The 14,251-nt window shown below is 36.8% G+C and overlaps 1 protein-coding gene across 1 annotated transcript in view; it reads right to left on the bottom strand.

The window, feature by feature from the left end:
• Positions 1-5,225: 5,225 nt before the first annotated feature.
• The window catches only part of LOC144198588 (uncharacterized), an 82,460-nt gene continuing 73,434 nt past the window's right edge, over positions 5,226-14,251 (bottom strand). The window contains exon 5 of the transcript XR_013326746.1: positions 5,226-5,464. The gene's annotated coding sequence lies outside the window, so the exon portion shown is untranslated. The remainder of the gene's footprint in view (positions 5,465-14,251) is intronic.

Below are 14,251 nucleotides of genomic sequence, written 5' to 3'. Positions count from 1 at the left end.
AGTGACTTGCAAGACAAAGAGTGGTGTTGCTGACCTTTACTTTCACTGGCTGTTCTTGTGTCTTATACTATGCACAACACAAAGAAACAGCTTGCGATATTGAATGCACCACATAGGAAGATCATTAGTGAACAAGACTACCTTGGATAATGATGCCCTAACAAATGACCAATCAAATTTTGCAGGCAGATTTTCAGACCAACAAAAACAGTCTCATATTTTAAGCCTTCTCAGCATGCATTGCGGCGTTTGCAATGTAAATCCAAAGTTAAAAAGAAATATAACCTCAGTCATGGCATTATGGAGACCCAGCTTTGTTCAAGCTAATAGGAGGCCAGCATGGTATTGGGAGATTGCCAATGGGAAGCAAGTCGATCATTAAGAAAAACTTTAGGTCATCAGAATTTGATGAACCTCATTGTGTGACGTTTGGAGCACAATCTTCATTACATGTTCTTTGTTGACCACTGACAGCCAGTCTCTCCTCTTGTGTTTTCTGTTCTGAGAGAGCTGACACCTACAGTGGAGTACCACTGATAGCAACAAATAAATCCTGACAGGCTTTCTCTGGATCGCATGCTAATGCCTTGCAATGCAGTGGGCCAAACTGTGAGGCTATTTCAATAAAGCCCTTAACTCTGTGTCTTTTATTTACTGAATACGGACAAAAAGCCAGAAGATTTTAGGGTTAATTACCTGCTTGACCTTCCATGATGCTGGATTTTCCCAATTTGGGCAAAATTAGTCCAAGATGACTCTATGTTAAATGTTCATCTATTGTCTCTAAAGTTTAATAGGATGTTAATCCTGCACTTTATACAAATTACAACTCAAGTCCATACTCACACATCCGCACACAGTTCTATTATCAAATCCCTCATTTTCATCTGGAATCCCATTTTTTTAAGGTTCTCATTCAAGTAGATATTATCACATTTTACATACTTGTCACTGTGTATTGCTACAGGTTTTCTAGGCAGTGCAGAAGACTTTGCCTTCACAGGTGGCTTTTAAGAGTGACAAAGAGGAAAAAGCTGTTCAACCTAAGCCCATGATTAAACAGTTTTTGCCTTAAGCCACCAAAACATGCTCTGCAACCCTTCTGAGTAAATTACTATTGTCAAAGCATAAGGCCTATATAAAACCGTCAATATAAAAAAAAAAAAATATTCCATATGGTTCATAAACTGGTACAATGCTTGTACAGTTACCAATCGGAGTCTTTTTTATGCAGTTTAGAGACATTTTGTGTATGTATAAACGGTCCATTCAGCTAGAATTTGGCCAAATTATTATTATTAATGATTAATATTTAATATCAGCCTCATTCAAATGGGCCACAACACTTTCATAGCAGCTCAAATTATGAGTAACTTCCTGCGTATGCATGATTAAATGCCACACCGTAGGGGTGCTAAACACTCTGAAAAGGTCATGTTTTCTTCTTTTCTTGCACTTGAAGAATACATATTGGTTGGCAGAAGATCTTTGATGGTATATATATATTTAAATAAAACACTAAGAAATATTAATAGGGAGGATGTCAACAGCGTAAAAGCATTTTCTATATGGAGAATATGAAAAAGGTCTACAAAGAGACCAGATAAGTAGTTTCAGAGGCCGTAGTAGGATTGAGGTGGGGTTCCTTTTCATTTAAGTTACTGCAATAAAGGCCTGGAGAACACCCACTGTCTCTCGGCGTGCCTTTCTCATCAGAGCCACAATAAATCAATTTTCATCTGCACACTAGCCTCACTGATAGCCTTCCTCTTTCTTTTCACATTAGCTCTAATGTTCTCCGAGACTCTAATTATGATATTCCGTACAAGACCCATATTATAAAGTATTAATTAAATTTCACAATGGGTTAAACTAAACACTAGCCCAAAATATCCCACAAATAGGCTTCACCAAAAGCAGCTGGTGGCTGTCATGTCTGTCTCACAGAAGGAAGTGGTTGAGTTTTCCATTCCAACATTCTTGCTTATCGGAGTTGAAATACAAGGTGATTGAAAAGTAACTCCCTCTTTGAAAATGGCAAGGCGCTTTACTGAATGCTCACTTACGATTGATGACCAATCTTTTTTTAACCAAGGACCTGTTCAGATTGCGCTGTCACTCTCTCCTCACCTGCCATAGTTGAGCTCTTTAATAAAGTGTCTTCTAAGTATGCGTTCCACTACGATGTCTGATATAGGATATAAGACACTGAATTCATGTGTATGAAACAAATCTTTTTTATGTTTCCTGTCAAGGGCAGATAAAAAAAAACTGAAAGGCACAAGGGTCTTGTAGTACTCGGCTATGGCATATACCCAACTTGATATTAATTTTAGCAGAGTGACGCATGTATCTTCTGCTTCTACAACCTGCCAAGTGTTGAGCAAAGTGAAATATCTTTGTGTTTTAGTTGCTAGACGATACACAATAAATAACATGTTACTGCTTTTTATATAAAATGGTTATTTCAATGTGAATGCTATTTAGAAAGAAGATTAAGTATTATGTAGGAATTTTAAGGAACAAATGCAAAATGGATTGATATTCTAATGAAATCAACAGTAGCAATGTCTTTAAACTAAAGTTTTTCATCCTTTTAAAAGAAAATATGGAAAATAATACAGTAGATGTTACAGTTTTTAATTGGCTCTTTGCCTCTATAAAAACAGTTCAAAAAAAGTTCAAGGCTGTGCTGAAATGAGTTGCCAGAAAATCTTATTTTGTTGCCATCATGTACTTCCCAATAAAATTCACAGATGGTGTTGTTGTAAACAAGATTAATATCCAAAATTCTTTGTGATATGCAGACAAATACCAAAGCACATATTGGACTTCACGCTTGTATGACATTCTGTTCTGTCATTGTTACTGTATTTTGACAGCAGTTGTTTATCAGTTTCAATATTTTGACAAGGGATACATCTGCTATTGTCCCCTAAGGGGACACATTTTAAGGATTGTAAATCGTATTTTTTAAGAGATTTATTGTTGAAAAAATACCCCAAATGGCCTGTGGATATTTCATTGACTGCACAAAGTATCCTTTTAACGTTCGCCTTGTGTTAGCTTTCAAGGAATAATTTTGGCAAGATACAATTTTTATATTGTTTGCTGTATTGACGGTTTTTTTTTGTGCATTTTTCTGCAAATTAACTCAAAATTATTTCCATGGGCAGAAACACAAGCTCAAGAATTACCAGAAAAACCTGGAGTAACTTAAGTTGTCTTTGCAACATCCTATTTATAAATCTGTTTAAACCAAAAGAAGAAAAAAAATCCCCACGAGTTTTGTATTTTGCATTCATTTTTGCTTCTGAGCGAAACGCAGCAAAAAAAAAAAAAAATCAACCTTTAATCTGAAAATTTCAAAGAACTCAAGTAGGTTAGAAACTAGATAGCTCAAGCAGAGATAAAGGCCATTCTGTCATACTAAATCTAATGATTTGACATTGAAGGAATTCATGAAAAATAGCAAAAATGTGAATATTATTCCACTTCAGATCCTAGTAAATTATAGCATGATACATTGTTGATTATTATTAGTAACTGAAAATTGTCCTTCAATATGTAATTTGAGTGGAAAGAGTTTTTTGGTCAGTGGCCCGATTCTCTCACGAGGCCTAACTTTTCAGAGGGCATAATGTCTTTTTGCTATATCCCCACGGTTCCGCGGACATGCCACAATTCCCTTTTCTTACCATTAATCACTCTATAAAGAAACTGAAAAAACCTCACACATCTGTCCTCCTGTCTCATACAATCTATTTTATCTTGGTCATTGTCCTCCTCCCTCCAATGACCACCCTACATTTGCAAAATAACCTGTAGTGATTTTTACGTTTCAAATCCGCTGCTTATAATAATAATATCCGTTCTGTGTTTGAGTAGGTAAAAATACAGCAAGAAAATAGCAGAAATGATGGATCAAAAAATTAACAGCGGTTTGGGATGAGCTGTCAGATGCTCTGTTGGGCTAATGATCAGGGGAGGTTGCTGTGGGAATTGAAGGTATCTAATTTAGGGCAATTATAAATGTGTTTGTTTGGGTGAAGTCCCAGCTATTACATTCTGAAAGTCAAGGTTTTTAGCTTTTAGTCTGAATTCTTTTGATGGAGACAATTGATATTTCACATTTTTGTTTGTTTTCATGTTTTTTTTTTTAAATTCTCATGCTTTTTCCCCAGTCCAGTTTGTTGTTTTATGTCAATTGAAAAGGAAAAGGGTAAGAACTAAGGGCTGTTCACTTGATGTTAATCAGCGTAGGTAGAGAGTAACAGCAACAAATAAACAAATATCAACAGCCTTTTTAAAAGGAGAGATGTGTTTTCTTTTTTGTCGTACACAACTTGTGCTTAATGTTGGGTGGTGCAGTTTGCAAGTACACAAAGTACACAAAAGCATCACAGGTTATAACTCAGTGGGAAGCTACTTGGAAGAGGAACAGTCTTAAAAATATCCAGAAATATAAAGACAAAACTATAGTTTGAACTGTTTAAGTGATATTTACATGTTTTTTTTATACTACCCCAACAAAAATATGAGTTATTATACGTGGTACTTGGAACCTTGGAACATTCTATGTAGGAAACAATAATAATCATGTGTTTAGCACGCATGCCTCAAAGTTCTGAGATTGAGGGTTCAATACCCAGAGAGTTCCAGAGTGTGTGGAGTTTGTATGTTCTCTCTGTGCCTGTGTGGGTTTTATCGGGGTATTTTGGTTTGCTCCCACATTCCAAAACATGTACAGAAGGCTTAATGAACATTCTAAATTATTCCTAGAAATGAGTATGAATGTGAATGGTTGCTCGTCTCACTGTGCCCTGCAATTGGTTGGAAATAATTTCCAATCTATTGTCCACAATTGGCTGGCATGGGCTCCAGCACCCTCAACACCCTTGTTGGGATAAGCTGTGAACAGAAAAATGTAATGGAATTCTCATTAAACAAATAAAAATGTCCTTTTGATGGCTTCCTCTATTAAGAATACATTCTTGAAAATGCTGTTGACATTCCTTTTTGACTGCACGCTGTCTGCTGATGTTTGGAAACTAATATACAGTGTTTACCATGAGTAGCAAAACCTTTGCGTATTACTGCATTGCCAGACAGCATTTTACCTTGAAAACATCTTGAATACTAAATAAAAATAGTGAGCTTATCGATGAGCTATTCTACAATTAGATCTGTTAGTTCGCATAAAAAAATAAAATATTTACCTGACATGGTGTGGAGATTTGTGCCACCAAAATTGTCATTTTTTTTGCAAAATGTAGAAAAGCAGATGGATTTGCCTCTCTTCTCTGGTAGGCATACATCTTATCAAGGCAATGTCAAATATGCCAGAACCACTTTAGTCACTGCAATATCTTTAGCAGCATGTCCCTTGCAGTCCATAATCACAGAGTGTCTGCGAGTCCTTGGATTCACTTTTCAAGCACCAATCCGTCACCCGTTGTAATATCTGTCCAAGAAAGAAAGAGAAGAAATCTCATTGGAATGAAAAGGAGAATAACCCATTCATGCATATGTATGAAACAATTCACTCTGTCACCTTAGTGAGTTTCTGTGTAAAATTACAAGACCCAATTTACAGTTCTACGGATCCTGCGTTGGCGATGGGCAAAATGACTCACAAGAGGCGATAATTGTATAGCGCCTATCATCCGTCTACATCCATAGAAATATGGTTAATCATGCGCTGCATAAAACGAACATGTACACTATGTCATTACAGGTGTGTGAACAGATTTTGTCATGCAGATACTAACGTCCCCTCAAAATTTCGTGACGACAAAGCATGTCTGATGGAATGTTAATGCAAAAAGAGCCCAAAGTCACCAGAGGAAAATCCTCCAGTACGTGGAAAACATGCAAACTAAGAGAAAGTTATGTCTTTTAATGAACCTTAGAGTCCTGACTGTGAGCATGATGTATGTGCTTTCCAAACTACCTCCATGCCTTATGCTGTAGAACAGATAAATGTACTTTATCACTCATGCAAATTGTAAGAATTGACTGCAAAAGCGTCTTGTCGCTGTGACCTGCATGTTTTAGCATTTGAAAATATGTGATTCATTTTCAGCATAGCATCCATTTAATTGGCAAAGCCCTATCTTCCTTGAATCGTGTCATTGTACCGAAATAATGAAGGATCTTATAATTCTTCTAATCATAGTCTTGTGCACAGCTGCTTTCTGATGACTCCAAACTTTAAGATATTCTGCTTATCTTAGCTTCATTCTTCATTATTATTTCTTTTGCAAAGGAGTGGGAACTGTAACAAATGTTTGATGATTACTTGCCACGGTTATGCAGGTGGTTGAGGAGGTTGTCTTTTGATGGAAGGAGGGGTTGTTTGAATTCCCCCCCCACCCCCCCCCCCTCCCACTTGTGCATATTGTTGTCGAGTTCCTGGGGCAAGACAGTTCACACAGGTTTTCTTCCAAAGTCACTAGTTGCCTCACTTCTGTCAGTTTTCCACTGAGAAACTATAGCTGTAGTAGTCCCCTTTCACAACACAGTGTGAAATGAATCCCTAATGCAATATAAAACGTCTTTAAATGTCCTGAAAAACACCATAAGAATCAGTTGCATTATTAATAATATTATTCCTGAAAAAAAAAACACCTTTAAGTTCAAGTAGCAGTCTGTTACGTAAAGTTTTTTTAATCAGCCTAGAACATGCATGCATTCACTAAAAAACAACAGAAGTATTGCTAAGCCCTAAGTTTGAAATACTTCATGCAAGCCCCCAACTACAAGTATAGATTAGATATATTTTCCCTTGTAAAGTCAATACTTCATAAGCTTATGGAATACAGTCTTCAGTGCGCAGATCCATAACCATAATGCATACATCATAACCAAACAGGCATACTGGCTATACCTCAATTGCACTTTTACAACAAATAAATACATCTAACACTGTAAGTTAACTTGAATTGCACTATCAAAAACAATTAATTTCTGACTACAGTCATACAATGTAGTCCATAGCCTAACATTTTGCAGGTGTAAAGCTCATTTTCGATACATTTACGAAAATATATAGAATTTACGAAAGCCCACCTACCCTTTTAATATGGATCTGATTCAGTATTTGTATACTATGGTGGCACACAATTAGAAAACAAGTCATCAATATGCCATCCCTTACAAAGACAGTGTTTGTCAGATGTAGTAGTAACAAAATCTTCCCATTTTCTCCATGAGTGATATTTTATTGATGCATGTCGTATTGCACTTCTCATTTATTAACTGTCATCAAAATCTATTTCTAATTCCTTTATATATTGCAAAGAAGCACTCTCTTGTATGACTGATAGAGCAACCATAAACTATACTGTGTCCATAACTACTAATGTCATTGTACAGTCTTGTTGAAACCTCTGTCAAAACTACAAGCAGTTCTTGTAATTAAATATAAAAAGAAACATATATTAACCACAGGGTGGAGCTGTGACACTCTCCTCTTTTCCTCTCATTTCCATTTAGTTCCAAGCTTTCATTGGAATCTCTTGCTGTTCTGTATCAGTTCAATTCTACCAAATTTCCACAGTGTTCTTTTTGCAGTTCCAGACATTAAAACATAAATAATGATTCAAACATTAGCAATGCCATACATTTGAGGTGTTTGTTTGGTTATGTTGAATTAGACCGTAGCTGTATTATAGACCTAACGTGTTTAAATTCTTCTCAACTACTCTTTTGCAATCTACTGTTCTATTACAGACTTTGTATGATACCCTGTCATTTGTTAAATGTGTGCTCCAGGTTACTTTACATTACATAATAACATAAAAAAATTAGTGTAATACAAGGTTCTTAATTATCCTTAGGTGTAAATGCATGTGTGAATGGTTGTTTGTCCATAGGTAAGCTCAGACTGGCTAGTAAACGCTCCAGGGAACACCCCACCTCCTTCTCAAAGTCAACTTGGACAGGCTCCAACTCACCCACAACACTAATGAGGACAAACGCTATATAAAATGGATGGATGGAAATAGAAAGAGACTTAAATAGATGAGACAAGAGTTTAGTGGCTTTAAAATGTAACTGCATGCTGTGAATGCCACATTTAAAACTATGCACAGTTGTAATACTTTGAATCTATGCTACAAGTCTGGTTTTACTATGGAAACAAAGTTATATTGGACACATTTCTGTTAAAACGAACAAACTTATATACATGTAAAAACTTGCAAGCACATAAACATTGATATTAAATCCTGTATAATAGCAGGCCTACTGGCTTCATTTGAGTCCATGTAAACAATCTTATTGGGTCGTTTTACAAAAATGTTTTAAAATAGTTTAGATAAGACTTACACTGCCTTTTGAGAATTAAGATTTTCCACTTTTAAGAGTTGTTTGTGTTTGAAACACAACCATTAGTTATGCTGACCTCTACTTTTATTGCCCTATGACGGACATGTCAAAGGTGTTCAGTAAATCTCATTTTTTGTATGCACTGGAGAATATAAATGTTCTTTTCTCAAGCAACTGTAGTGTTGACATGTCTGTCACCTCATTTCTGCTGCCCAGTGTGTTCTGCGAAGCGAGAGTCTGGCATATGGTAACAAAAGGCGGCCTCCCCCCTTGGGGACCGCGGAAAACTCATCTTTTTTTTTTATGTATTCTCGCATCACAGATATTCAGCTTTACATGATCTTCAAGGTTGACTTACGTTGAAGCTCCTCCTAAGATCGTCTCAATTTTCAAGCACTCCCAACTAACAGCATACCACGAAGAGCATCGTTGTGCTTGATGGGTTCAATTTCATGCACGCTTCCCTCTCCAAGGCTATCACTGGTGGGTTTAGCCTTCCCACCCACACACATGCTTCAATCTATCTTAAAGCTATCTTAAACTTTTATCAAGCTGCAAGGAACATCTACTAGATAATTATCACATAGTATTTGGGTTTGAACCAGCAACAGTGATTTTAATTCGTGTTTGTTTTTCTCTTAGCATTAATAATAATAACATACACGTACACACAACGTATTTTCCGCAGTATAATGTGCAACTAAAATACTTAAATTTTCTCAAAAGGTAGCAGTGCGACTTATAATCCGATGCGCCTTATATGTGGATCAATATTGGTTTAATTATTGTATGAAATTTCCTTTAACACAGCTCTATATAGTTGATGCATAACACAAGCTCTAAACACTACTAGTATTACTACAGCTCCATCCCTTTTGCATTTCTGCCATGATTTATGGCTTTTGCATCACGGATATTTGCTTTACTGGGTAGTTGGGGTTCATGTCCTGGCTATTTGTATTCGTGTACTGACAATTTACATTTCTGCTTTTTTTGTTTTTGAGAAATGTTTAGACCTGATGCTACTTCTTGGCCTCAGTTTATGTCAGTGCATGTAGATGACAAATTAACTGGTCAGAGAGCAAAACAAACAAAGAGTTTCCAAGTCAATCACTCAACTAATTCTGTAACAAAACGCTTATTCATGATGCAACATTTAATGATGAAACTTGACTGGATCAGTGTTTACTAAGTGGGAAGCGAAAAGTCAATTGTGTTGAATTTATTCCCTGCACAGAGTAATCAACTCACAGCCTCACAATTCCATAACAGCTTCAACACGTGTTATGTGTCTCAGATCGCACATCTTTAGGTTTTCAGGGAGTGTTTTGCTTACCCATAGTTTCTGTCAAAACTCATAAAAACTACATTTCCTTCTGACAGCTGTTATAGATAATAGTATCATCTGCATGCCTACAGCATATGTTTTGTGAATGTGTATGTGATCCCTGAGGAAGAGCTGATGGATTCAGTCAGGGAGCTGGAGGCCTGGGCCATCTTGCTTACCCTGCTGCTTCTAAAAACATGGACAAGCATAACTGGCAGGGAAATGATATCTGGATTAATGATTTTCAGTGATGTTCATTTGGCAAGTATAACTGCAAGAATTACACAGTAATTAATCAGTTTCAAATGGTCAGACTCATTAGCCACTAAAAGATTCATCCTCTCCCTGTTTTCAAGGAAAAATATTTGAACGCTAAAGTTGGCCTTTTATACCTTAACAATAATTTCCTATACTGCAGGCTTGTTTTGGTGGGATTTGTTTGTGCCCTATAAATAGCAATACAACTTAAGAATGTATTTAATTAATTGTGAATATAAACACACGGTTGTATGTGTTCATAAAAATACAAAACCAATCGTGATTGACATATTGCACGAAAATAGCATGCGACTTGTTTCACACATACAAAATATTTAAATGGATAGATTTACTCTCAGAGCAGGAAAAAATAACATTGTTCGCCGTAGTAAACAAATCCACAATTTCACTTAAATCGCCAGTTTGCCGCAGTAGTGTTTTGATTGGTATATTTTTCTACTCTCCAGTATGGACTAACTATAACAACCTGACAGTAATAAGGCCGACATGAGTAAAATGGTATAAGGGGATATATTGCATTCTTGACCATCCAGTAAAGAAAAAAAAGTGGAAGTTACTGGATTGGAGTCTAATTGGATTTTTTAGGAAATGCAGCTGGATTCAACATTGTCTCACTAGACTCGAGTATGTAGAATTGTATAACTACAGTCTTCCACAATCGTAAACTACTTTAAATGAGAATGGGGAAGGGATTTGGCATTAATGAGAAAATCAAAGTTGGACTCCATTCAAAAATCTTGTAAAACACCTGATTGGTGAAAATGTATCATTTTCATAGTTTGGATTGAAAACTTGAACCGCCTGCGGCCCTTTGTGGATTAATTGCGCACCCTTGATTTAGTGCAACCCAAAAGCATGCCTGGTACTTTACAAAACTGAACTCCTACTACATTGGGGGAATATGATGTCTTTTGAGTTCGAACTGTAGAGATCCGACTTTGAACAGACTGCAGTAATGTGTGTCAATCTCAATGATGGACACCTTGAATAAAACTCTGTGGAAGTTCCGAACTCACATGAGGTAGAGGAAAAGGTTCACACGGTTGCCATGTTTATTTCAGGGTGATGGGGTCTGTCAGCAGTGAGAAAAGCTAACACAGAGTATCTATCTTAGCAAAGCACCTAATTGGACAGGACCGTGCCAACTTTGTCAGGGAAAGAGTGCCAATGAAAGCTGAGGTAGGGCTTCAGGCTACAGCATTACAAATGAAATATGGTGACAGCAGAGAGCAAATGAAGACTTACGGATGAGAAATGTGCTTTTTATCAAAATATAAGCGGGAACGTTAAGTTCAGCTAATCAGAGTTATTGTTATCTCCTTAAATGACAACTTGCTCATCAAGTCACATTGTCTTTTTTTGTCCCTCCAGATTTCAATGTCCCTTCTCGCCACTCTCATTTAAATGTCTTTCACAAACTACCCTACATATGTGCCCACTGAGTATTTTGGGAAGCCCTCCAGCTTCTATGTTGAGAATGACAAATGGCACCTTCCACAGCACAAATGCCACATAATCAGACATACCGCGGATCAGCATCTACCCGCTGTCCTGCCACAGTAATTTGGCCACACACTTAATTAATCAAAAACCTAATAGCCAACCCAGCTGTATGCACTCGATGACCATTTTGGCATTCTTGGGTTCAGGTAGCCCATAGATGGCATTCATATTTTATATGCAATTCTTCACTGTTTGGTGTTCAATTTGGAAACAAGACGCCTTTACAAGCTCTGTGGGAGTGATTTGAGGTCTCTGCATAAACATCTAATCATTACCATTATATTTAACTGCTTTTAAATACCTTGTTAAATTAAACATAGATATAGAGTGGAACAAGTGTGAAGATACTGCGATTGGCTGGCCAACAATTTGCGGTGGGTGTCCCCTTAGCGAGTGCCCATAGTTGGCTGGGATAGGCTACAGCACACCGCAACCCTTGAGGATAAGCAGTGCAAAAAGGGTTGAGAAAAAGTTTAAAGAAAACTGTCAATCAAATATGAGAAATACTTGTGATATCTAGACATCCCTCCATGTTTGAGTGGTAAAACACATGAAAGGCTCTGGTGACTAGAAAATATCTACCAAGCATTCATTGAAGGGTTGTCAACTGTCAATCAAAAATGCATGGGTTCTAACACCAAAATCTGGTACAGGGCCTCAGTTTCACTCTTGAAATGTATCTTCTGATGTGAAGTACTTCATCACTTCAAGTATGGCAATGACGAGAGTTTTTTCAGGAAAATTTCAGTTTAAAGGGACTTGGAAATAAGGCTAAGAAAGAATGTGTGTTGCCAAAAACTTAAGCTTTTTTTTTGCACATAGGAACATTGCATTAAGGTATATAAGGCTGTTTATCTATAGATAACGTGTGTGTGGGGGTGCTTGGCAGTCAAGATTTACCTGAGATTGTCTAATAATGAAATTTGACTGGCGCCTGAAATTACAGTCTTGGGAAATTGGGAGAATGACTTCAAAAGACTAATTAGCCTTGCTTACTAATTACCCAGTGCAAAATTAATTAATTCCATAGTTAAATTTGAATTTTAATTAGTTGCCAGAGTAATTCAGTTACTTCTTTCCCTTCACTGGATTGGCCAATTAAGATGTTAGAAAATAGGTAAGTTCAAGACATGAAATATTTTTACAATACTATGGACGGGATTCATTCTTTCATTTTTCTTACTGCCACTCAACTTGTCAAACCAATAGTCTTCCAAGTTACAAGCAATATTTGCTGACTGGGGCCCTGTTAAGCTGCTTGAAGTTGTCCTCTGAGCAGATGATCACACAGCTCATAGCTCTCCGAAACATGTCTTGCGATTGTGTTATGGACTTTTAGCTGCCCTGGGCTGCGCTGTGAGGATTTGCAGCCTGTGGGAACGCGTCTTTGCTGACATCTTGGATGTCTTTACAGGACAGACCTACACTTTGATGCCTTTTAGAAGAAAATTGAATAAACAAACCCTCTTTTGAGATGGAGTACAAATTAAAATCACAAAGAACTCAGAACTAAAGGCATATTTTCAATTCGATTGCCATATTATTTTGTATTTTACTTTTTGTATGATTTATTTAAAAAAATAAAACAGTTTTATATTTATATGTAACACATTCGAATAACCAATTGTCATTTTGGTAGATTTAATCTTCAAGCTCTAATTGTTCTTTAACAGACTGCTACATAAAGGTTTAAAAAACCTTTCAGTTCTAAAATAAAACTGTTACCAGGGCAACTGAAGTGATATTTGATCACACTATCCATTTATTCCAGCAACCTTCATAAAGCAAAATATCGATCTGGCACGTAAGGTTCTTAAAGTCGTGTAATGATTTATTCCATTACTAAAAGTATATGAGGCATAGATAAATGTTTATGAGAGTAAAACATGCTGTTGTTGAGAGATACAGATTTGATTTTAGTAAGTGAAGACATGAATGGTGGATGGATTGAGTGCACTTCCTACTGCTTTGGCACAAGTCCAGAGAGTAAATGATAGAAGTTCAAGGTCTTACTTTCCTCTCATTCTATGCTGCATTTTATATACTAGTATATACATACACCCAAAAGGATGGTCCAAAAGGGATGGTCAACAAACATGATGGACCTCCTTCCTTCTCAGAGCTTTTTGGAGTTTATGTGGATTTTCAGGTGATAACTGCCTTTAGGCTAGAGACATACATCCCCTCAAGAAAGGAACTTGGAAGTGGTTCAAGGTCTGCTGCAGCAGGGATTGGGCTCTGACTTGTGCGAGATGGTATTTGCCTATCTTCGAAGCCTTTCCAGATGGTGAAGCCGTATGTGTATTTCAATCACTGCTCCCCCAGTAACACTGAAGGAGGAGAGCTATTAAGCATTGTCGGCAGCCAGGGGTCACAGAGTCCTGCTTCGGTTTTTTAAATTCATTCTTTGACTACTTATTTGAGCTGTTGAGTTTAAGTTAAGTTGAAGCTAAGGCCTCGAGCTTAAGATGAACTATAAACGACCAATTTCATCATGGCAACTCCAAAAACATCTTTTTTTCATAATGAAAACCATTGAGCTTGCTATTTTGGGTTATGGTCATGGAAGAAGTATTGCAAAAAACTACTGTTGGATTTGTATGTTTTTTAAGCACTTTTTTCTTGAGTGCAAAAAATATTGTGAACCACAATTTTTTTAACAAGAATTAGTGAGTTTTTGTATTCAGATATATCAAAGTTGTGTGTGTATGGAGGAATTATAAAACCAATCGAAAGATGAGTTACTACTAATGCTCTTCAATATTTCTATTACTATCAACCTGCACTAATCGCTGGTATTGCTTTTATGAG

Source organism: Stigmatopora nigra, chromosome 6 (assembly GCF_051989575.1).
Source record: "Stigmatopora nigra isolate UIUO_SnigA chromosome 6, RoL_Snig_1.1, whole genome shotgun sequence".
NCBI lineage: Eukaryota > Metazoa > Chordata > Actinopteri > Syngnathiformes > Syngnathidae > Stigmatopora > Stigmatopora nigra.
Note: the sequence above shows the minus strand (reverse complement) of the source record. Positions and strands in the feature narration are given on the sequence as shown.